The sequence below is a fragment of the Salvelinus sp. IW2-2015 genome, unplaced genomic scaffold (genome assembly GCF_002910315.2).
Source record: "Salvelinus sp. IW2-2015 unplaced genomic scaffold, ASM291031v2 Un_scaffold3265, whole genome shotgun sequence".
In the NCBI taxonomy this organism is placed as follows: domain Eukaryota; kingdom Metazoa; phylum Chordata; class Actinopteri; order Salmoniformes; family Salmonidae; genus Salvelinus; species Salvelinus sp. IW2-2015.
In genome coordinates this window covers 37167-60652 of record NW_019944551.1, presented here as the reverse complement: position 1 = coordinate 60652, position 23486 = coordinate 37167, and the positions used below count along the sequence as shown (strand labels likewise).

General features: G+C 51.2%; 1 pseudogene; it reads left to right on the top strand.

Moving 5' to 3' along the window:
• The window catches only part of LOC112075603 (serine/threonine-protein kinase SMG1-like), a 78249-nt pseudogene that overhangs the window by 23817 nt on the left and 30946 nt on the right, over positions 1 to 23486 (top strand).

Genomic DNA, 23486 nt, shown 5'->3' with positions numbered 1-23486 from the left:
CAGTGGGTGTGTGTCCCCGGGTGTGTGTGTCCCCGGTGTGGTGTCTGTCCCCGTGGTGTGTGTCCCGTGCATGTGTGATGTCCCCGGTGTGTGTGTCCCCGTTGTGTGTGTCCCCGTGTGTGTGCTGTCCCGTGTGTGTGTGTCCCCGTGTGGGTGTGTCCCCTGTGTGTGTGTCCCCGTGTGTGTCCCGTAGTTGTCCTGTGTTCCCCGTGTGTGTCTGTTTGTCCCTGTGCTGAGTTGTGTCTGCTCTTCTTAACCCTTCTTGGTACGAGACGTAACGTCCCACCTCTTCAACGCCAGGTGATAACTAGCTGGGCGCCCATTTCAAATGCAGAATACTCATTATAAAATTCAGAAAAGACGATCAACATTTTTACATAGTTTAAAGATTATCCTTTGTGAATCCAACCACAGGATGTCAGATTTAAAAAATGCTTTACGCGAAAGCATACCTTACATTATTTGAGACTATACCACTAGACAAATCATTACAAACAGTTAGCCAGCCAGTTAGAACGTTACGACAATTTAGAAATAGAGAAAAATTAATCCCTGACCTTGATGATCTTCAATATAGTTGCACTCAGCCAAACATTCATTTACGCAATAAATGTTCCTTTGTTACGATAATGTCTCTTTATACCCAAAAACCTCTGTTTTTGTTTGCGCGTTTTTCTTCAGTTAATCCACAGGTCAAACGCAGTCACACAGAAGACAAAAAAAATATCAAATTGTATCCATAAAGTCAAGAACAGTCAAATGATGTGTTATATTCAAACCTCAGTTGTTTTGAGCCTAAATAATCGATAATATTTCAAGCCGACAATTACGTCGTCCATTTAAAGGCTAAACAAAGAACGCACTCTCATCGGTACGAGGCACTGAAAAAGCTCTGTGACACGGCAGCGATCCACTCATTGACCTGCTTCTTACTCTCTGTCATTTTTCAGAAATGACAACCTGAAACAATTTCTAAAGACTGTTGACATCTAGTGGAAGCAATAGAAAACAATCAATTTGTCTTAAGTCACAGTGATACGTAACTGCGCATTAATAGAAAGCTACAAAAACCAACAAAAAAAACACTTCCAAAAAAATAGATTTTCTCAGTCTTCCGCCTGCCAAATCAAGTTCTCTAATGTCTCCAGACACTATCTTAACAGCTTGTGAAACTTAGGAGTGTTTTCTATCCAATCTACCAGTTATATGCGCATATCAATATCTTCTGGCGCCGAAGAGCAGCGCAGTTTAATTTGGGGCAATGATTTCATCCAAATTGCAGAATGCTGCCCCCTACCTAAGAAGTTAAACGCTGTGCTTTATATCTATCGTATTTTGTTTCAGTGTGTGTGTGTGTCCCCATCGCTGTGTCTCTGTCATGTGACTCACGTTAATCCTCTCTCTCTTCTGTGTTCCATTACCCAGGCTCCTCTGCTCCGCTGGATGGCCCCTGATGGAACTATGTCTGACGGCCGTCAGTTCGCCGGAAACAGGGGAACATCGCCTGGCAACCGTCTGCTGGCCAGTGCAGCGAGAGAGGAGGAGGGGGGGTGGAGGAGGGGTTGAGCTGTGCGTTCAGGCGTCTGTCACTAGCGGGGTGTGGGGGGAGAAGTGGGGACCTGAACTACAGATCGAGAAGGCTAAGTCCTCTGCACGGTGGAGTGTGTGGTGTTTTGGCTTACTCGTCTTTATCCACTCTATTCTCCCCAACTCTCTCTCATGCTCCACCTCTCTCCCTCCTCTCCCCCCTCTCTCCTTCTCTCCAGGTCAGTCATGGCAGCCATGGAGATGTTAGTTCCTGTGCTCTGTCTTTCTGTCGCTCAGGAAGTGTGAACGTGCTGCCTGTCGCTCGTCCTCACTCTGTGTAAGTAGTGGTTCCAGTGGTCACAAATGGCTCCTCATTCCCTACGTAGGGCTCTTATTGGGGGACCAGAGTGCCAGTTGAGATACAGGCATATCAGGGTGGTGCCGTCTCTCTGTCCTGTGCATGCGGTAAGGATGCCTGGCTTTTTAGAAAACCTCCCATGGTGTGTTTTTGACGCGTCCCTGTTCCAACCGTCGTCTCTGTGTCTGTAGGTAAGTGGCTGCTGGCGGCTGGAAGGACATGCACCCTTCAGCTCAAACAGGTGGTGAAGAGGGTTCAGGGTCATGACACCCAGGGGTCGTCACCTTGCCCCCATCAGCCGGAACATCACAGCCCTGCTGGAGCTACCTAGAGGACCAGGGCATGCCCCGAATCACAGCTGAGACCACAGGTAGGACCCCTCCCTAACCCTTCTTCTTCCTCTAGTCTGTACCCTACCCCTAACCCCTCTCTTCTCCACGTCTATACCCTAACCCTACACCCTAACCCCTCTCTTCCTCCAGTCTGTACCACTACACCCTAAACCCTCTCTTCCTCCAGTCTATACCTAACCCATACAACCCTAACCCCTCTCTTCCTCCAGTCTTACCCTAACCCCGTACACCTAACCCCTCTCTTCCTCCAGTCTGTTACCCTACCCCTACCCCTAACCCTCTCTTCCTCCAGTCTGTACCCAACCCCTACACCTACCCCCTCTGCCTCCAGTCTTGACCCTACCCCCTACCACGCCTAACCCCCTGCTTCCTCCAGTCTGTACCCTAACACCCTCTCTTCTCCAGGTCTGTACCCTAACCCCTCTCTTCTCTACAGTTCTGTACCTAACCCCTCTCTTCCTCCAGTACTGTACCCTAACCCCTCTCTTCTCTCCAGCCTGTACCCATACCCCTCTCTGCCTCCCAGTCTGTACCCTAACCCCTCTCTGCCTCCAGTCTGTACCCTAACCCCTACACCTAACCCCTCCTCTGCCTCCAGTCTGCTACCCTAACCCTATTACACCCTAACCCCTCTCTCTCTGCTCCATAGTGAGTGTCTGGGCTTATGGAGAACCAGACTTGGTCCTGGGGCAGCTCTACCAGTTGTCCACAGTCAGGCTCCGGACGTGGGCCAAGTCCTGGGCGGCTCTCGTCTAGCTGGGCCTAATCGTTGGGACGAAGTGGTCGACAACGCCAGGTAACATATTCTGACAGTTGTGTGTCACCCAGCAGTATCATGGAAGCAAGTGAATACAGACTGTGGGTGCGTCTGTGGTAAAAGCTGATAACACGTGCAATAACAGCGCTGATACGTTCTTTGGTAAAACTGACATAACACGTGAATACAGACGCTGTGCGTTCTTGTGGTAAAAGCGTGATGACACTGATACAGACGTGATACGCTTCTGTGGTAAAAGCTAAACACGTGAATACAACGTGATTAGCGTTCTTAGGTAACAGCTGATAACGCATGAATACAGACGTGGACGTTACTGTTGGTAAAGCTGATAACACGTTGAAATACAGACTGTACGTTCGTTGGTAAAAAGCTGATAACGTGAATACAGACGTCGGTACAAGCTGATAACACATGAAAACAGACGTGGTGCGTTCGTGCTAAATCCGTTGCGGATTTAAACTTTTTTTTTTTTCTTATACAATGTTGACGTTCCTCTGTCTCCCTCTCTGTCCCATCCCCGCTCTCCTCTCGATACTCTCTCCTCTTCCCCTCTCTCGGGTCCTCCCATCTCTCTCTGTTTTACATCTCTCCTCCCCTACAGGTCGGTTCCTTGTTCCTTCTTCTTCCCATCTCCTTCTCATCTCTCCCTTCCATCCTCCAGTTCAAGGTGAAAGTGTGCCCGGCCACCGGGAGAGAAGAAGGAGACGAGGAAGCTTCCCCAGAATGCACCAGTGCAGCGAGGGACAAGGAGAAACATCTTCAGCATCCTGGGTCGCCATGTGTCGGACCTGCTGGAATACAGGTGCTGTGTGCGCTCGATGGAGGAATGAATTCTAGTCGTGATTCCTGACTCTCTACCTCCTTTAGGATCTGTTTGATTCCTGGACTCTCTACCTCCTTTTAGACTCTATAGTGGTGATTCCTGATCTCTACCTCCTTTTTAGACTCTTAGTCTTGATTCCTGACTCGATCTACCTCCTGTAGACTCTATAGCCTTGCATTCCTGTAACTCCTTGACTCTAGTCTGTCTCCTTAGGACTCAGTCTGATCCTCTCTTACCCCTTTAAGACTCTATACGTCTTGATTTCCGGACTCTCTACCTCCTTTAGAACTCTAGTCTTAGATTTCCTGACTCTCTACCTCCTTTAGACTCTCTAGTCATTGATTCCGACCTCTACCTCCTTGTAGACTCTAGTCTTGATTCCTGACTCACTAACCTCCTTTTAGGGAACGTCTATTAGTCTTTCGATCCTGACTCTCTACCTCCTTTAGACTCTATAGTTCTGTGATTCCTGACGTCTCTACCTTCCTTTGACTCTATAAGCGTGACTTGCCTGGACTCCTCTACCTCCTTAGACTTATAGTCTTGAATTCCGACTCTCTACCTCCTTTGACCTAGTCTTGATTCCTACTCTCTACCTCCTCTTTTAGACTCTCTAGTCTTGATTCCTGGACTCTCTACCTCCTTTAGACTCTAGTCTTGATTCCTGACTCACTACCTCCTTTTTAGACTCTTAGCTTGAATTCCTGACCTCTCTACCTCCTTTTAGACCTCTAAGGTACTTATTCCGTGACTCTCTACCTCCTTTTAGACCTATAGTCTTGATTCCTGACTCTCTACCTCCTTTTAGACTCTATAGGTCTTGATTCCTGCTCCCTTCTACCTCCTTTTAGACTCTATAGTCTTGGATTCCTGACTCTCTACCTCCTTGCTAGACTCTATGTCTCTGATATCCTGACTGTCTCTACGCTTCTTGTAGATGTCTATAGTCTGATTCCTGACTGTCTCTACCTCTTTTATACTCAGAGATCATGCGCTGTGAAGAAATTCCAATAGGGCACCCTTTACATAGGGCTGAAACGCAAACACCGTTCAGAGAAAAAACTTCCAGATAAATATGTGGTGAGTTTGGTTTTTTTACATGTTAGTGACGTTTACCGTGTTGGAATGGAAAGCCTGTTAAGAAAGTATATCAACCTTTTTAGACATTGATTTAGGTACAATTCTAGAATCCGCGGTCAGGACTCACAAACAGCCGAGCATGCGCTGCGCTAAAGATGACCCCATTCGGCGCGTGCTACATCTCCAATTTATGCCGTACGCGTCTTGGCAGGTTGGATTCCACCTTCTGGCTGCTATCATATCCTCTCTCTCTCCCCCACCCCCTCTCTCCTCCAGGATGAGGACAGCCCTGCAGCAGGAGGTGAGAGAGGGGAGGATGACATGGTGGGGATGTGATCATGGAGACAGCTTGCTGTCTGCCTGTCCCCTGGTGGAGAGCAGGGGAGAGTGGAGGGGGGCCGGGGGGGGAGGTGTGCGGTGATCGGAGGTCTGATCCGGGTCCTGAGAGGGAGGGGAGGGTGGACCGGATCTTTCAGTCGTCTAACAAGTTCTCCTGCGTGCCTTACTTCACCTTTCCTTCAAACTTCAACGCCGGGAACAGGGTGCGTGGAACTCACGCTCTCTCCTGGGGGCTGCAGGGGGCTGCTGGGGGGACTGACGGACGGGGGAACTGGGACTCGACAGGGGACTGGACTGGCAGGGGGCTGACTGGCGAGGACTGGCAGGCGGGGACTGGGACTGGCAGGGGGACTGGAGGGGGACTGACGGCAGAGCCTGGAGGACTCAGGGGGGCTGCGGACGGAGGGGGGACTGGACTGGTTGGTCAGGGACTATTTCCATGGGGAATTTTCCATTGGGTGTTCTTATTCTAGTCCGGATAGAAGTCTGGTCTGGGAACCTGGCCCTACCGAGTACATTCTATAAGATGAATGTTAAAGTAGAATTGTGTTTTCATTCCGCGTATTTGCTATTCACTTGACTGTTCTATTCAACTTAGGACGTGTTGGAAGTTTGGGATGTGTAGGAGATGCCCTTCTCTTATGCCTGTCCCTTTCCCTGCCCATCTCTCCATCCACTCGTTCCTCGTCCCTCCATGTCTCTCTGTCTCCTCCGTCAGGTCCCAGCGAGGAGGATGACCCCAACTGAGCTGGACCATCATAACGAGCAAAGCAGCAAGTAACGACGATATCATCGTCATGGCGACGCTGGCGGCTTGCTACGGCTTGCTCGGTGAAGCCGCCGGGGAGCGAGGAGGGCTAATTGAGCTTGGGCCGCCTCAAACCCCCAACCGCCCCCTGGAGAGGTACACACTACAGACCCCCCACTGGCCCCTAGACGGTTAACCACACGCAGACCCCACAGGCCCCGTTGAGAGTAACACACGGCAACCCCCACAGGCCCTGATGACAGACCCACTCCCTGGAGAGGTAAACACACACAGACCCCCACTGCCCCTGGATGAGTAACACACACAGACCCCACTGGCCCCTGGAGAGGTAACACACACAGACCCCACTGCCCCTGCGAGGTCAACACAACCGAACACCACAGGAACCCCCACTGGCCCTGGAGAGGTACCACGCAGACCCCCACTGGCCCTGGAGAGGTAACACACTCAGACCCAGAGGGAGCTCTCTATTTTCTGAAAGCCTCCTGTTGAGACTCATAGAAATGAATTCATATTTATTAAACTGCATTCTTGGGTATAATACCTTAGAACACATTACAGAAGTCATCTTCCAGTTGTTGCGAGACCTTTGCTACCTCTTCCTGTCTCTGGCTAATTCAACCCCTCTCCCCACAGGCATCATCCCCAGCGTTTCTCTGGTCCTCCTGCTATTCAAACCCCTCTTCCCCACAGCATCATCCCCAGCTGTTCTCTCTCATCTCCTGTCTCCTGCTAATTCAACCCCTCTCGCCCACAAGGCATCATCCCCCAGCTGTTCTCTTCTCCTGCTAATTCAACCCCTCTCCCCACAGCATCATCCCCCAGCCTGTTCTCTCTACTCTCCCTGTCTCCTGACTAATCAACCCCCTCTCCTCTCCATGGCAATCACCCCCAGCTGTTTTCTCTCGTCTGAACATCCAAGAGGCTTAATCAGACAGATATCTGTTAGTCTGCTGTAGTCGCGTTGCCCAGCGACGTCGCACACCTCCATCCTGGTACCCTAGCGATAGTCGCGATCGAACATGCTCTGAGAAGGAGAGGCAACAGCACGCAGGTATACACAACCACACACACATACGCACACACACACACGACAGCACACACACACACACATACACACACCACAACACATTACACAACACACCACAGTTATACACACACATACTCAGAGGTCGACTGATTAATTGCCATGGCCGATTTTCAATTTTTCATAAAGATCGGTAACGGTATTAACGGACCGCGTGATTACATTTGCATTCCACGAGGAGAACTGCGTGGCAGGCTGCTACCACCTGTTACGCGGAGTACAGAGCGTATATGCAGCAGTTGGGCCCACCTGGCTCGTTGCGAACTGTGAGAAGACCATTCTCTAACAAAGACCGTAATTAATTCACCTGAATTTGACATAATTGATGACCACAACATTAGAAGGTTGTGCAATGTAACAGCAATATTCCAGATTAGGTTGCCACCGTTTGATAAAAATTACGGATCGGTTCCGTCATTTCACTGGAAAGAATTATACGTTTTGTGTTTCGAAATTGATAGTTTCCGGATTTACAATTAATAACCTAAGGCTACGATATTTCGTGTTATTATATGTATATTAAGTCTATGAATTTGATATTGATAGAGCAGTCTGAGCTGAGCGGTGGTAGGCGCAAGCTAGGGCTGTAAGCATTTCATTCAACAGCACGTTTCCGCATTTGCCAGCAGGCTCTCGTTGTCTTCAAGCATTGAGCTGTTTAGTGACGTCAAAGCTATCAACTCCCGAGATTAGGGCTGGCAATCACAGTAACTGATTAGAACATATCCAATAGTCAAAGGTATATGAAAACAAAGATGAAGAGAGCAAATAGTACTATAATTACTATAATACACTACAACCTAAACTTTTTAACTCGAATATTGAACCTCAGCTTTCTATCAAATGTTCTTCATGTATACGAGCAAGAACTTCTTTATGATGAACACACGTTTCTGCCTAACAAAGACCGAATTAATTCCACCTGAATTTTTGACCAATTAATTATGCACACAACACTGAAGGTTTCTGTGACACAACATTGAGGTATATATATATACGTACTACTATATATCATACTATATAACATCCGGCGATTTAATCGTTATCGGACTTTTTCTGGCATCAACAGTCCGGCTCTTTGGCGTTAACAAATCCATAATCCGGTCGACCTCCAACACACACACACACACACACAACACACACACACACAACAACACCGAACACACATACACCCCATACACATACAAACACACACACACACACTCTCAACTCGCCATAACACTTTTGTCTCCCAGGAACAAGCTACCCGTCGGGCCCTGGCCCACCTTCCTGGGCGCATGCAGGGGGGGCTGTGTTGAGGAAGGGGGGGCACTGGAGCAGTAACCCCGCTCCCGGAAGAAGATGGTCGGGGTGAGGAGTTTACCTGCGCCTGTGTTCCAGCCCAGCCGAGGCCATGATGCATGCTGCACACAAAGATAGTGGACAAGCTGTCTGCAGCCAACCCACACTATGGTTGTTACAGGTAAACACTTCCACCTACTGCAGCCAAACCCACTACATGGTTGTTACGGGTAAATACTTCCCCCTACTGGCACCAACCCCACATGGTGATTACAGCGTAAACACTTCCCCCTACTGAGCTAACCCCAATATGGTGTTAAGGTAAACACTTCCTCCTACTGCAAGCTAAACCCCACTATGGTGGTACAGGTAAACACTATCCCCCTACTGCAGCTAACCCCGACTATGGTGTTACAGGTAACACTTCCCCCTGACCTGCAGCTAACCCCCACTATAGGTTGTTACGGTAAATAACTTCCCACCTACTGGCAGCAAACCCCAGCTATGGTGTTACGCGGTAAACATTCCCCTACTGCAGCGCCAACCCCACTATGGTGTTAACGGCGTACATAGTCCCCCTCTGCAGCCAACCCCACTATTGGTGTACGGGTAAATACTTCCCCCCCCTTACTGCAACCAACCCCACATTATGGTGCTTGGCGGGTTAATACTCCCCCTTAATGCAGCCAACCCCACTATGGTGTTACGGGTAAATACGTCCCCTACCTTTGCAGCCAAACCCCATAGGTAGCTTTACGGGTAAATACGTCCCCCTAATGCAGCCCAAACCCCACTATGGTTGACGGAGTAAATACGTCCCCCTACTTCAGCGCCAACCCCACTTTGGTGTTACGGGTCAAACTACTCCCCTACTGCAGCCAACCCCTCTATCGGTGTTAACGGGTAAATACGTCCCCCTACTGCAGCCAACCCCCACTATGGTGTTACGGGTAAATACTTCCCGCCTACTGACAGCCAAACCCACTATGTGTTAATAGGTAACTTCTTCCCCGACCGCAATCAACCACTTTATGTTACAGTAGACTCCCCCCCCCCAACTCACTGCACATGTTGTTACAGGGTAATAATACCTCCACCCCTACTACTGGCTGTACAGCTTCCCCTCATTACGCTGCGTGTTACAGTTACTTACTGCTTCCTCCTAGTCCCTAGACATTAGCTCCCCACTGATTGTGCTGCACATAATTATCACTTTTGAATTCATGATCACACGGCAATGTAGAGGTTTTTGAAGAATGGTTTGAATTTCACTGTCCTTGCTGGGGTACAACTATTTCCAAAACGAGGATAAATTGAGCCTCCCTAGTTAGCTAGCAGTACTTAATCAAACATCCCGCATTCAAAGAAAGTTACCGTCCTCAGTTCACTCACTATAGAACTTTATTGGTTGATAATATGTGCAAACCATCATGGTCCACATATGCTGTTTTCAAAGCTGATTGTTACCAAAAAGTTTAATTCATGGGTTAAATGATTTGTCTTTTCTCTCGTGAGAACTGACTCTGCATCTCCGTGACTCGTCGATGTTCGTCACATTTTTAAATCAGGATTAGGATACTCCCTATGCAAATTGTTGTTGATCCGGTAAGTCCCAGGGGTGTGGACTCGAGACACTGAACTTCTGTCCCCTCTGAGTAAGTACCATACTTCGGTCAGTTCTCTAAAAGTATAAACCACCTCTGAACTTAATTTGTCTCCATCCGTAGGGGTTCATGCACCTGCTCATAACTGAAGTCATTTAGACAACATCAAAGAATACTGTCTACAATGAGAGAAATATCCGGGATATACATTCTTTGGCCCCTCTAGTGTCTCTGAGTGACCTGTGCTAACCACGTCAGCCATGTGATCTGTGCTGTCCGTCGCTGGTCCCCAGGTCAGATGCTACGTGGGAGAGCTGCGCCGCGTGACTCTGCTTTTGGGTGAATGGAGTTTGGCCTGGGCGTTTCCTGCAGGCAGCCGCACAATGCACGTCTGCAGCAGGATACAAGCAGCTGGAGGACGAGGTTCAAGAAGTACAGAACAACAACACACTACGCAACGTGAGTCACACACACACACACTACACTACACAGCACACACACCTATAGGGTACACGAAGTATCTGGGATTTGAGTTACCCTTTTTACATTTTAGTCATTTAGCAGCCGCTCTAATTCCAGAGCGCACTTACAATAGAGGTGCATACATTTTATTACATTCATTTTTTTCTTTACATACTGAACAAGCGATATCCCCTACCGGCCAAACCCTCACCTACCGGCCAAACCCTCCCTAACACGGACGACGCTATGACAAATTGTGCGTCGGCCCCCACGTCTTCCCGGTTGCGGCCGGCTGCGACAGAGCCTGGGCTGCGAACCCAGCCCGCTGGCCACCGGAACCCAGAGAACTCTGGTGCGCAGCTAGCACTGCGATGCAGTGCCCGTAGACCACTGCCGCCACCGGGGACCAATCAAACCCACAGGTTTCAGACATGACCCCAATCCACGTCCACTGACAGTTCATTCAATGCACATAAGTGCAGAATAGTGTGTGGTGGTGCAGCTGGTTAACCTCGCTGAGCCCTGCTCAGCGTCACTGGAAGGTCCAGTTCGGTTAATCTGCTGTCTCAGGTACTGGATCCAAGTGGTTAGCTCTGCAGCCTGGCGTCAGGTACCTGGGCTCCAGTGGGTAGCTCGCGACAGCCCCTGGTCGTCAGGTTACTCGGGGGTCTCCAGTGCGTTAACCCTGCTGGCCCTGGGTCAGGTACTGGGTCCAGTGAGATTGAACTCTGCTGTCTCCAAGGTACTGGGCCAGTGGTTAGCTCTGCTGTCGTCAAGTACTGCGGTCTCGTGGTTAGCTTCTGCAGGCCCTGGCTCAGGTACTGGGTCCAAGTAGGTTAAACTTGCTGTCTCAGGCTACTGCGGTAGCAGCTGGTTAGCTCTGTAGAGCCCTCGGTCAGGTACTGGTCCCAGTGGTTACTCTGCTGTTTTCAGGTAACTGGGCCAGTGCGTTCAACTCTTGCTGGCACCTGGCTACAGGTACTCGGGCTCATGGTTCAACTCTGCTGGCCCTGGCGTCACGCTACTGGTCCAGTGGTTAACTATGCTGCTCAGTACTGGATTCCACTGCTGCGTTACGCGTCTGCAGGCCCTGGCTCACGGTACTGAGTGACTAGGCTGCAGAGGTGTTTCCGAACGCGCCCAACCCAGTCCCTGTCTCAGGATCACAGCGGGGTAACCTAGAGGCGCAGAGGTTAGGCCCGTGTCTCAGGTACAGGTAACCTAGTGCTGCCAAGAGTATAGCCCTGGCTAGCGGTAATCTATGACTAGCCTAGGCTGGGCCAAGGTGTTATCCTGTCTCAGTACTGCGTAACCTAGGTGCCAGAGTTCAGGACCCTGCTCAGGGTACTGGGTTAACCTAGGCTGCCCGAGGTTAAGCCCTGTCTGCAGGTCAGGGCTACCTCAGGCTGCCAGAGTTAGGCCCTGTACTCAGGTACTGGGTAGCCTAGCTGCCACGAGTTTAGGCCCTGTCTCAGGTCACTGGGGTCGCCTAGGCTGCCAGAGGGTACGGCCCGTCTCACAGTACTGGGCTAAGCCTAGGCTGCCACGAGGTTCGCCCTGTCTCACGGGTGACAGGGTGCGCTAGGCTGCCGATGGTTCAGGCCCTGTCTCAGTACCTGGGTAGCCTAGGCTGCCAGAGGTTAGGCCCTGCTCTCAGGACAGAGGAGGCTGGCCAGAGGTTTGGCCCTGTCTCAGGTACTGAGCGTGAGCCTAGGCTGGCCAGAGGTAACTGGGTTTCATTCTGAGCACCTGCACTGCTCACTCAGCTACAACTATACAGACACGGTCCTGTCTCAACATGTCTGTATTTAACCCTGTTAAATGAACATAGATAAACAGGTGCTGTCTCCTTCTGGTCGGGAGGAGAAGGTGGCCATCATGGTGAGAAGCACTCCGCTCTGATGCGTCCCGTGGCTGTTACGCTCCTGGACCACGTGAGGCAGCATCGCGCACGTCCCGCCGAGACCCCCCACGAGACCTTGGTTCCCAGCAGACCTACGGGGACGCCACTCACTTCAGCCCTGGAGCAGACTGAGCCCGTGCACAACACCGGCCAACCCGGCCAGCAGCTGCGGTCCCGTTCAAACAGTAGGATCAGGACCGTGGGGGGGTCGGTTCACTCAACAGAGACTGGTCTGCCTATCAGTAAAACTCAAACTAGGCTGTTGCCCTTGCGTCCTCCTAAGGAACATCATATTCAACAATAATATCTTTTGCACAGAATATGAACTTTCTGACACTTCCCTTTTTCTCACAGCGGGTACCGTGCCCCGATGGCGCACGGTGGGTACCGTGCCCCGTCGGCGCGGTGACGAGATCAGCGGTACCCGTTTGCCCCGTGGCGCGGTGGGTACCGATGCCCCGTGGCGCGGTGACCGTGCCCCGGGCGCGGTGGGGCACCGATTGCCCCGCGCGGCGCCGGTGGTACGCTGCGCCGGTGGTACCGTGCCCCGGGTTGGTATCGTGCCCCGGTGGTACCGCTGCCCCGTGGCGCGGTGCAGTACCGTGCCGCCGTTGGCCGCGGTCGCGTACCGTGGCCCGTTGTCCCGCGTTTGCCTCTTGACCCTTTACATCGACCATGTACATTCCTTAATGTAAAGTAGTCAAAACGTTTAGTGTGGTAACAACGATATTCAGTAGACGTCAGCCAGAACTTCAACAACACCTCCTAACTCACCTCCCCAGATCAAACCCACCAAAACTAGAGAATGTTTCACTCGTTAACAAAGGCACGATGTTTAGTGAGATGAAGACAATCTCTTTGAACCTTTACTTCTGAAGTGCTCGTCCAGTCCCCATTAAAGATTCAGGATTGGAAGGGGAAAGCTGAATCCCAGATTGTGCTTAGGGGATAACGTTGGGTCCGTTTAGGTGCTTATTTGTTCCGATAGTGCCAGAATGTATCTGACTTTTACTGTATACGTACTTTTTTGTTGAAGTGGATTTTCAATGAGGTGATTTTTTGGTCTCTAGATCATTGCTGAGTCTCCAGGCAGAGGCTCAGAACGAGGACCAGCTAATCTGCTGCTGTCGGACCACATCAGCCCCACGCCTGGCTGCGCATGCGCGAACCACAAGATGGCGTCTTGCCGGGCGAGGGTCGTGCGGCACCGGACGCTGTTGACCATCCACAGTGTTTGAGCCATCACCATCACCATTCCTGCCAACCAAGAGCCAAGCCCAAGAAACTACACTTCCTGGCTCCGAACGGACCGGCAAACTACCCTTACCGCTTCAAGTAGCGAACACAACACACACACACACGACACACACCACACACACACGCACACACACACACACACACCACACACCACACACACACACACACCACACACACACACACACAACACACAACACACACACAGCACACCACACAGACGACCAGCAGTGAATAAGTCCTGAACCTAATTCTTCCTTTCTCCTCCTAAACTCACCTCGCTCCCTCCTCCTGCCCCTCTCTCTGATTTGAACCTCATCTCCCTTTGCTCTCCTCTCCTCTCCTTCCCTCTCTCTGATTTGACCTTCTCTCTCCTTTCTCCTGCCTAATACCTCTCCTCTTTCTCTCTCTGATTTGGACCCTCATCTATTCCTCCTTCTCCTTCCTTCTCTCTACTTGCCTCATTCTATCTCCCCTCTCTTTATCCTCTCTCTCCCTCAGAGTCTCGAGGACCTCCACCTTAGATGAGCGATCATGGCAGTTCCTTGCATATCAACACCATGTCTCACCAAGGTACATCATTTGATGATCGATCATTTAAAATTACAAGGCTGATCCGCGCCAGAAGACAACACCAGAGTTAAGGGTATGGGCCTGTGGTTACATCTGTGAAAAAAAATCACACCAAACATTAAAAAATTGATTTAAAAACATACTGAAAGTAGGTTATTAGGTGATAAACCTGTAGACTTTCCAGTAATATGACCTGCTAGATAGAAGATATGGGATGTGTTGGTAGTGTGTCTCGGAGCTGGCTGTGTCGCCGGGGGAGCATACTCGTGTTCGTTTGCTGGCTAGAGCGTGAACCAGCAGGAGCGCGCCGCACTTCCGAGCGGCCGGCGCCTTACGTGCCGTTGCACCCGCGGCTGGGACACGGGGCGTCGAGACTCAGGCCAATGGGTGACGGCGCGCCGTCCGCTGTTCGGGCGGCTCACGCTGGGCAGCAGAGAGGAGGCCGTGGCGTGGGACAGAAGGTAAGGTGGTTTGTGTGGTGGTGGTGTGGTGTGGTGTTGTCTGGTTTGTAAGACATTTGCTCTGTGAATTGTGGTAGCTCAGAGTAGTACCAATACATGTCAACATTTGAAACTAGGCAGGATGCCAGAGACGACTTGTGTTGGGCTGGGGTCTCGTCTCTAGCTCATCAGCTTTCTCTCTCTCTCGTCTGTCTGCGTGCGCTGCCCGCCAGCAGGCCCAGATTCGGTTCCAAGCGGAGCAGCCCCAGGCCGCCTCCCCCGTCTTTTGGGTGTGGCCGGACGGGCGCAGGTGGGTGCGGTACTGACGCGGGTAAGTGAGGCGCGCGCCGCGGGCCTAAGGGTGGCCTCAGCGCGGGGATGTTTCGTCGGGGGCGCGATGTGGGGACGCCGCTCAGGCGGTGGATGAGGGATGTGCGTTAAGACTGGGTGGGCCTGGCCACGCCGCGCCTAACCGGCGGGCGGCAAAGAAGCTGTGGGTGCTCCTGTACACGGTTAGCGAGTGGGTGGAGGTGTCAGCACAGGGAGGCGTGGATCAGAAGCGTCAAGCGGTTACTGCGTCGTCCGGTCAAGGGTGTAGGAGCAGCACAGGGTGTGTGGCTTTCTTCCTTCTCGATCCTTTCCTATCATCCTGCACTGATCGAAAATAACACAGAGCATGAAAACATGGCGGTCACTAAGATTGGATATAGGATCGCATCATTCACGAGTGTGGATAGAGGACTCCATCTTGTAGCTCTGCTTATTTCCGTACTAAAGGTCCTCATATCTTACTCTATGATCCACCTGGCTAGGGCAGATGACGGAAAGTCCTCTATCTGACTCTATGGATCCACTTGCCTAGGGCAGATATGAAGGGACAGGACGGCCATGTTAGGACTAAATATGCTCTGGGACGTGGAGAACTCATAAATGTTCAAATTAAACCTTATTGTGGCTACATGTAAATGGAACGCATCTCCTCTTTCCTTCCTGCCTCGTTCCTGACCCCTGCTAGCAGTCTACGCGCAGTGAGGGTGCCACGGCTGTTTGATGTCGTATGGTGGGCTAACATTCATTGGCCCGGCGAGCGTTACCTATGGACAACGTGCTGTGTGATTTGACTATGTGACGACGGGAAGGTGTGCACACCGACTACCAACTTCTGCTTCGAGAAAGGAAATAAATCTTCTTTTTGAGGTTTGAACAAGCAGGGCGACCCCTCCTGGTTTAGACGAAGTTGCCTGTGTGGGATTTTCACTGCTGTTTTCCCCTGTGGCGGCTCCCCCGGCCATACTGTCCATGTTTAGTGTGTTTCTCTCTCTCTCTCTGTTTGTTGTCTCCAGGGGACTTAGCCTTGCGTGTATGCCACGAGAATGGATGTCCGGTTCCGTTATGACCCCACAACATTGAGACAGGCCCTGGGAGTCACCTGAGTGAGGGGCATTCTTAAGACTTCCTGTGAACAGTGTCTGCTGGTGAACAGGCTTCATACTGGCCTGTAGATTACGGTTTTCGACTGTTCCTGGTGAAGCCGTCTGTCGGACTTGTCCTGGTGAAAACAGTCTTCAGACGTCCTGTGAAACATGTCGTTTCAGTACTGTCCTGGGAATACAGCTTCAAGACTGTGCTGTGACACAGTCTTCCAGACTGCTCCTGTAGAAACAGTCTTCAGACTTGTGCCTGTGAAATCAGGTCTTCAGACTTTTGTCCGTGTGAAACAGTCTCAGACTGTTCCTGTGAATACAGTCTTCAGACTGTTCCTGTGAACAGTCTTCAGACTGTTCACTGTAAACAGTCTTCAGACTGCTGAAGTCAGGGTGCTTCAGGGCTGGTCCTTGTGAATCATGTCTTCTCAGATTCGTCCGTTGAAACAGTCTTCAGACTGTCCTGGGTACCAGTCTTCAGACTGTCCTGTGTGATCAGTCTTCAGACTGTCCTGTTGAACATGTCTTCCTGTATCTTCCTGTGGACAGTCTCAGACTGTCCTTGGTGAACAGTCTTCAGACTGTTGTGTAACAGTCTTCAGACCTCGTCCTGTGACAGGTACTAGCTAGCTGAAACATTTAGAGACTATCTGTTTCCAGGCTTGCGTGTCGTCAGTCTTTGAGGTGACGTCAGTCTCATCTGAATTGTTCGCTGGGCTGGATTGGTCTGCTGTTCATCACTCTAACTTCTTACTGATCATTACTTTTAACGTCATTTAGCGCGCTCTTATCCAGAGGCCTTTACAAATTTGGAATATAGTACTTACACTTCTATCCCACTGAGCCCCTGACATTCTGTAACACCTTGTCTCGTTTTACTCTCTAAAATTTCTAAATATGGTCCTGACATCTTAAAGACCATTCCCTGAAATGTATTTTTGTTTTATTTCTGAAACCATGCAAAACCAATATCTTCTCTTTTCTTGATGTCACGTGGTCCATAGATGAAAAATGCTACCTCCTTCTCCTCTTTTGATTGGTCAAATGTTCCGATGATGCGCTAACCCTTCTCCTCTCGTGGATTGGTCAAGTGATTCGAATGATGCGTCGTGGCGGGAGACGCTCGCTGACCCGTGATGGAGGCGTTTGTGTCGACCCTTCTGGTGGCTTGGACGGCCGGGGGGAGGTGGGGCTTCGCCCGGTCGGCCGTGGCAGGGGGGGCAGCAGGCGCGAGAACCAGCAGAGGCAGATGAGAGAGATGGAGACGAGACATACCGCTCCTCTTCTCCTTCCCGGCGTCGCTGGAGATCAAGGGAAGCGGGAGACAGAGAACACCAATCATATCTCTGTCTGCAAATGCCCTCTGTTTCCTGCGTAAATAGATTAGCTCCTGTTCCTTATAGAGAGTCCTTTCGCTGGTTAGCACAGTGGGTGGTGGTCTGGTTAGTAGAGGATTCTCTCTCGCGCTCGCGTGCTGTTGCCTGAGCGGTGCGCTCCCACGTTAATCCTCTCTCTCTTCCTGTGTTCCATTACCCAGGCTCCTCTGCTCCGCTGGATGGCCACCTGATGGAACTATGTCTGACGGCCGTCAAGTTCGCCCGGAAACAGGGGAACATCGCCCTGGCAACGCGTCTGCTGGGCCAGTGCAGCGAGGGAGAGGAGGAGGAGGGGGGGGTGGAGGAGGGGTTGAGCTGTGCGTTCAGGCGTCTGTCACTAGCGGGGGCTGTGGGGGAGAAGTGGGGACCTGAACTACAGATCGAGAAGGCTAAAGTCCTCTGCACTGCGGGTGAGTGTGTGTGTGTTTTGGCTTACTCGTCTTTATCCACTTATTCCTCCCCCAACTCTCTCTCATGCTCCACCTCTCTCCCTCCCCACTTATTCCTCCCCCAACTCTCTCTCATGCTCCACCTCTCTCCCTCCTCTCCCTCCCTCTCTCGCTCCTCCAGGTCAGTCCATGGCAGCCATGGAGATGTTGAGTTCCTGTGCTCTGTCTTTCTGTCGCTCAGGGAAGTGTGAYCGTGCTGCCTGTCGCTCCGTCCTCACTCTGTGTAAGTAGTGGTTCCAGTGMGTCACAAATGGCTCCCTATTCCCTACGTAGGGCTCTTATTGGGGGGACCAGAGTGCCAGTTGAGATACAGGCATATCAGGGTTGGTGCCAGTCTCTCTGTCCTGTGCATGCTGGGTAATGGATGCCTGGCCTTTTTAGAAAACCTCCCATGTGTGTTTTTGKCGCGTCCCTGTTCCAACCGTCTGTCTCTGTGTCTGTAGGTAAGTGGCTGCTGGCGGACTGGAAGGACATGACCCCTCAGCTCAAACAGGTGGTGAAGAGGTCAGGGGTCATGAACCCAGGGGTCGTCYCCTTGCCCCCCATCAGCCGGAACATCACAGCCCTGCTGGAGCTACCCCTAGAGGACCAGGGCATGCCCCGAATCACAGCTGAGACCACAGGTAGGACACACCCCTCCCTAACCCCTCTCTTCCTCCAGTCTGTACCCTACACCCTAACCCCTCTCTTCCTCCAGTCTGTACCCTAACCCCTACACCCTAACCCCTCTCGTCCATCAGTCTGTACCCTAACCCCTACACCCTAACCACTCTCGTCCATCAGTCTGTACCCTAACCCCTCTCTTCCTCCAGTCTGTACCCTACACCCTAACCCCTCTCGTCCATCAGTCTGTACCCTAATCCCTACACCCTAACCCCTCTCTTCCTCTAGTCTGTACCCTAACCCCTACACCCTAACCCCTCTCTCTCTGCCTCCATAGTGAGTGTGGGTGTAGGAGAACCAGACTTGGTCCTGGGGCAACTCTACCAGTTGTCCACCAGTCAGGCTCCGGAGGTGGCCAAGTCCTGGGCGGCTCTCGCCAGCTGGGCCTATCGTTGGGGACGGAAGGTGGTCGACAACGCCAGGTACATATTCTGACAGTTTGTTGTCACCCAGCAGTTATCATGAAACACACGTGAATACAGACGTGGTGCGTTCTGTGGTAAAAGCTGATAACACATGAATACAGACGTGATACGTTCTGTGGTAAAAGCTGATAACACATGAATACAGACGTGATGCGTTCTGTGGTAAAAGCTGATAACACATGAATACAGACGTGATACGTTCTGTGGTAAAAGCTGATAACACGTGAATACGAGACGTGATACGTTCTGTGTAAAAAGCTTGCATAATCACGGTGAATACACGACGTGGTTGTTCATGTGGCTAAAAAGCTTGATAACACGTGGAATACAGACGTGGTATCGTTCTGTGGTAAAAGCTGAATAAACACAGTGAATTACAGACGTGATACCGTCTGGGTAACAAGCTTGATAACACGTAGATAATACACGTGATACTGTTCCGTGTGGTAAAAGCTGATAACCACCATGAATACAGACGTGTGCGTTCTGTGGTAAAAGCTGATACTAACACCCAGATGAATACAGAACGTGGTTCGTTCTGTGGTTAAAAGCTGATTACAACACAATGAATACAGACTGAGTTCGTTCGTGGTAAAAGACTGATTAACACGTGAATACAGACGTTGCGTTCTTCTGTGGTAAAAGCTGATAACACATGAATACAGACGTGGTTCGTTCTGTGGTAAAAGCTGATAACACGTGAATACAGACGTGATGCGTTCTGTGGTAAAATCCGTTGCGGATTTAAACATTATTTTTTAAATTCTTATGAAATATTGACTTTCCTCTGTCTCCCGCTCTTCCCATCCCCCTCTCCTCTCATACTTCTCTCCTCCCATCTCCCTCTCGGTTCATCTCTCCTCCCCTACGTCCGTCCGTTCCTTTCTCCTCCCATCTCTCTCTCCTCCCATCTCTCTCTCCTCTCCTCTCTCCTCCCCATCTCCCTCTCGTTTCATCTCTCCTCCCCTACGTCCGTCCGTTCCTTTCTCCTCTCATCTCCTCCATCCCTCCAGTCAAGGTGAAGGTGTGCCCCTGCTCCCGGGAGAGAAGAAGGAGATCGAGGAGCTTCTCCCAGAATGCACCAGTGAGGAGGACAAGGAGAACATCTTCAGCATCCTGGGTCAGGCCATGTGTCGACCTGCTGGAATACAGGTGTGTGCTCGCTCATGAGGAATGAATTAGTAACTATTGTTTTAGTATGTACACATCTCGTACTTTCTCCCAGTGTTCTGAAAACATCATAGTTCATTCAGGATAGATGAAGGACTCTACACGGAACTGCATAACTAAGTGGCTTGGTATGTGTGTCTGTCTCTTTCCATGTATCTCTCTACCTCCCTTTAGACTCTATAGTCGTGATTCCTGACTCTCTACCTCCGTTTAGACTCTATAGTCTTGATTCCTGACTGTCTCTACCTCCTTTTAGACTCTATAGTGGTGATTCCTGACTCTCTACCTCCTTTTAGACTCTATAGTGGTGATTCCTGACTCTCTACCTCCTTTTAGACTCTATAGTCTTGATTCCTGACTGTCTCTACCTGCTTTTAGACTCTATAGTCTTGATTCCTGACTCTCTACCTCCTTTTAGACTCTATAGTGGTGATTCCTGACTCTCTACCTCCTTTTAGACTCTATAGCCGTGATTCCTGACTCTACCTCCTTTAGACTCTATAGTCTTTCCTTGATTCCTGACAGTCTCTCTACCTTTTTTAGACTCGAGGATCACGCAACCTGATAGACTAACTGTAATTATGATCCACGTCACAAAAAGTATCATCAAAAATAAATATAACCATCTTGGCGTTAACTGGAGTGGGGAGTTTAGAAGACTGCGATGAAGAATGAATGAGTGTCAGGTATTGGCTATAGAGGCAATGCTTCTAAAATGCCTTGGCACTAGATTTGAGATTTTTATACATTTTGAAAATCTGAAATGATGTATGTGCTGTAAAGAAATCCAATAGGCACCTTTACATGGGCTGGAACAGCGACCGGCGTTCAGAGAGAAACTCCCAGAATAAAGTATGTTGGTGTGCTGGTTCTATTTACATGTTAGTGACGTTTACCGTGTTGAATGGAATGCTGTCAAGAAAGTATTCCAACCTTTTATAGACTTGATTTAGTACAATGCTAGAATCGCGGTCAGACTCACAAACAGCACGAGCATGCTGGGGGAAAGTACCCCAATTCGGCGCGTGCCACATCTCCAATTTGCCGTACACGTCTTGGCAGGCCTGGGTTTGGGATTGACCGTCTGCCTGCTCATAACTCTCCCCCCCACCCCTTCTCTCCCTCCAGGATGAGGACATGGCCCTGCAGCAGGAGGATGAGGAGGAGGATGACATGGTGGATGTGATCTGGAGACAGCTGCTGTCTGCCTGTCCCTGGCTGGAGGAGCAGGGGGAGGTGGAGGGGGTCCAGGGTGGGGGTAGTGGGGTGATGGAGGGTCTGATCCGGGTCTGGAGGAGGGTGGTGGACCGGATCTTCAGTCTCTACAAGGTCTCCTGCGGTGCCTACTTCACCTTCCTCAAACTCAACGCCGGACAGGTGGGTGGAACTCACGCTCTCTCCTGGGGGGGCTGGCAGCGGGGACTGGGACTGGCAGGGGGGGCTGGGACTGGCAGGGGGGACTGGGACTGCTTAGTCTGACACTATTTCCATGGGAATTTTCCATTGGGTGTTCTTTTTAGTCCGGGATGAAGTCTGTGTCTGGGAACCTGGCCCTACGAGTACTGTCTATAAGATGAATGTTAAAGTAGAATTGATGTTTTTCATCCCGGTATTGCTATTCACTTGACTGTTTCTATTCATCTAGGACTTGTGGAAGTTTGGGATGTTGTAGGAGATGCCTTCTCTTATAGCCTTGTCCCTTTCCCTGCATCTCTCCCATCCATCTCTTCCTCCGTCCCTCCATGTCTCTCTTCTTCCTCCGTCAGGTTCCCATCGATGAGGATGACCCCAAGCTGCTGCTGACCAATCAGAACAGCAAGCAGAGTAACGACGAAATGCAGAAACAGCGAACACGACATCATCGTCATGGCGACGCTGCGGTTGCTACGGCTGCTGGTGAAGCACGCCGGCGAGCTGAGGGAGGGGCTTGAGCTTGGGCTCGCCTCAACCCCCACCGCACCCTGGAGAGGTAACACACTCAGACCCCCACTGGCCCCTGGAGAGAACACATACAGACCCCACTATCCACTAGAGTAACACACAGACCCCCACTGGCCCTAGAGAGAACACATACAGACCCCCACTATCCACTAAAGAACACACAGACCCCCACTGGCCCCTAGAGAGAACACACACAGACCCCCACTGGCCCCTTGAGAGGTAACACACAGACCCCACTGGCCCCTGGAGAGGTAACACACAGACCCCCACTGGCCCCTAGAGAAACACACACAGCCCCCACTGGCCCCTGGAGAGGTAACACACTCAGACCCCCACTGGCCCCTAGAGAGGTAACACACACAGACCCCACTGGCCCTAAGAGAACACACACAGACCCCCACTGGCCCCTGAGAGGTAACACACAGACCCCACCGGCCCTGAGAGGTAACACACTCAGACCCCCACTGCCCCTGGAGAGTAACACACTCAGACCCCACTGGACCCTAGAGAGAACACAACACAGACCCCCACTGGCCCCTGGAGAGGAACACAACTCAGACCCCCACTGGCCCCAGAGAGGTAACACACACTCGCTCCCTAGAGAGTAACACACACAGAACCCCACTGGCCCCTGAGAGAGTAACACACACTAGGCACCCCCACTGAGCAGGTAACACCACTCAGACCCCCACTACCCTGAGAGAACTAACACACACTCCCCACTGGCCCCGTGGCGAGGGTAACCACACTCCCCCACCCAGCCATCATCCCCAGCCTGCATTCCTTCACTCTCCAGTCTTCCTTCTGATTTCCACACCCACTTCTCCCCTCCAGCCCATCATCCCCTAGCCGGTATCTCTCCTCTCTCCTCGATCTCCTGCTAATTCAACACCCTCTCCCCTCCGAGCGCATCACTCACCCCAGCACTGTTACATACTCTCTCTCCTGTCTCTCTGCATAGATCTCAACCCTCTCACCCCTCGCAAGGCCATCATCCCCCCAGCCTGTATCTGTCTCTCACTCCGCTGTCTCCCGCTAATTCAACCCTCCTCCCCACCCAGCGCATCATCCCCCAGCTGTTCATCTCTACTCCTGTTCTCCAGCGCTAATTCAACCCTACTCCCCTACCAGGCCCATCATCCCCAGCCGTTCTCCTCCTCCTGTCTCCTGCCTAATTCAACCCCCTCTCCCACTCAGGCATCATCCCCAGCGGTTTCTATGTCTCCTCTTAATTCAACAACCCTCTCCCCTCCAGCCCATCATCCCCCACTGACTTCGTCTCCTGTCTATTCAACCCCTCTCCCCACCAGCATCATCCCAGCCTGTTCGGTCTCCTAGCTAATTCAACCCCCTCCCTCTACCAGCATCATCCCCAGCAACACAAAAGCAAACTGCTCTCTCGTCTGC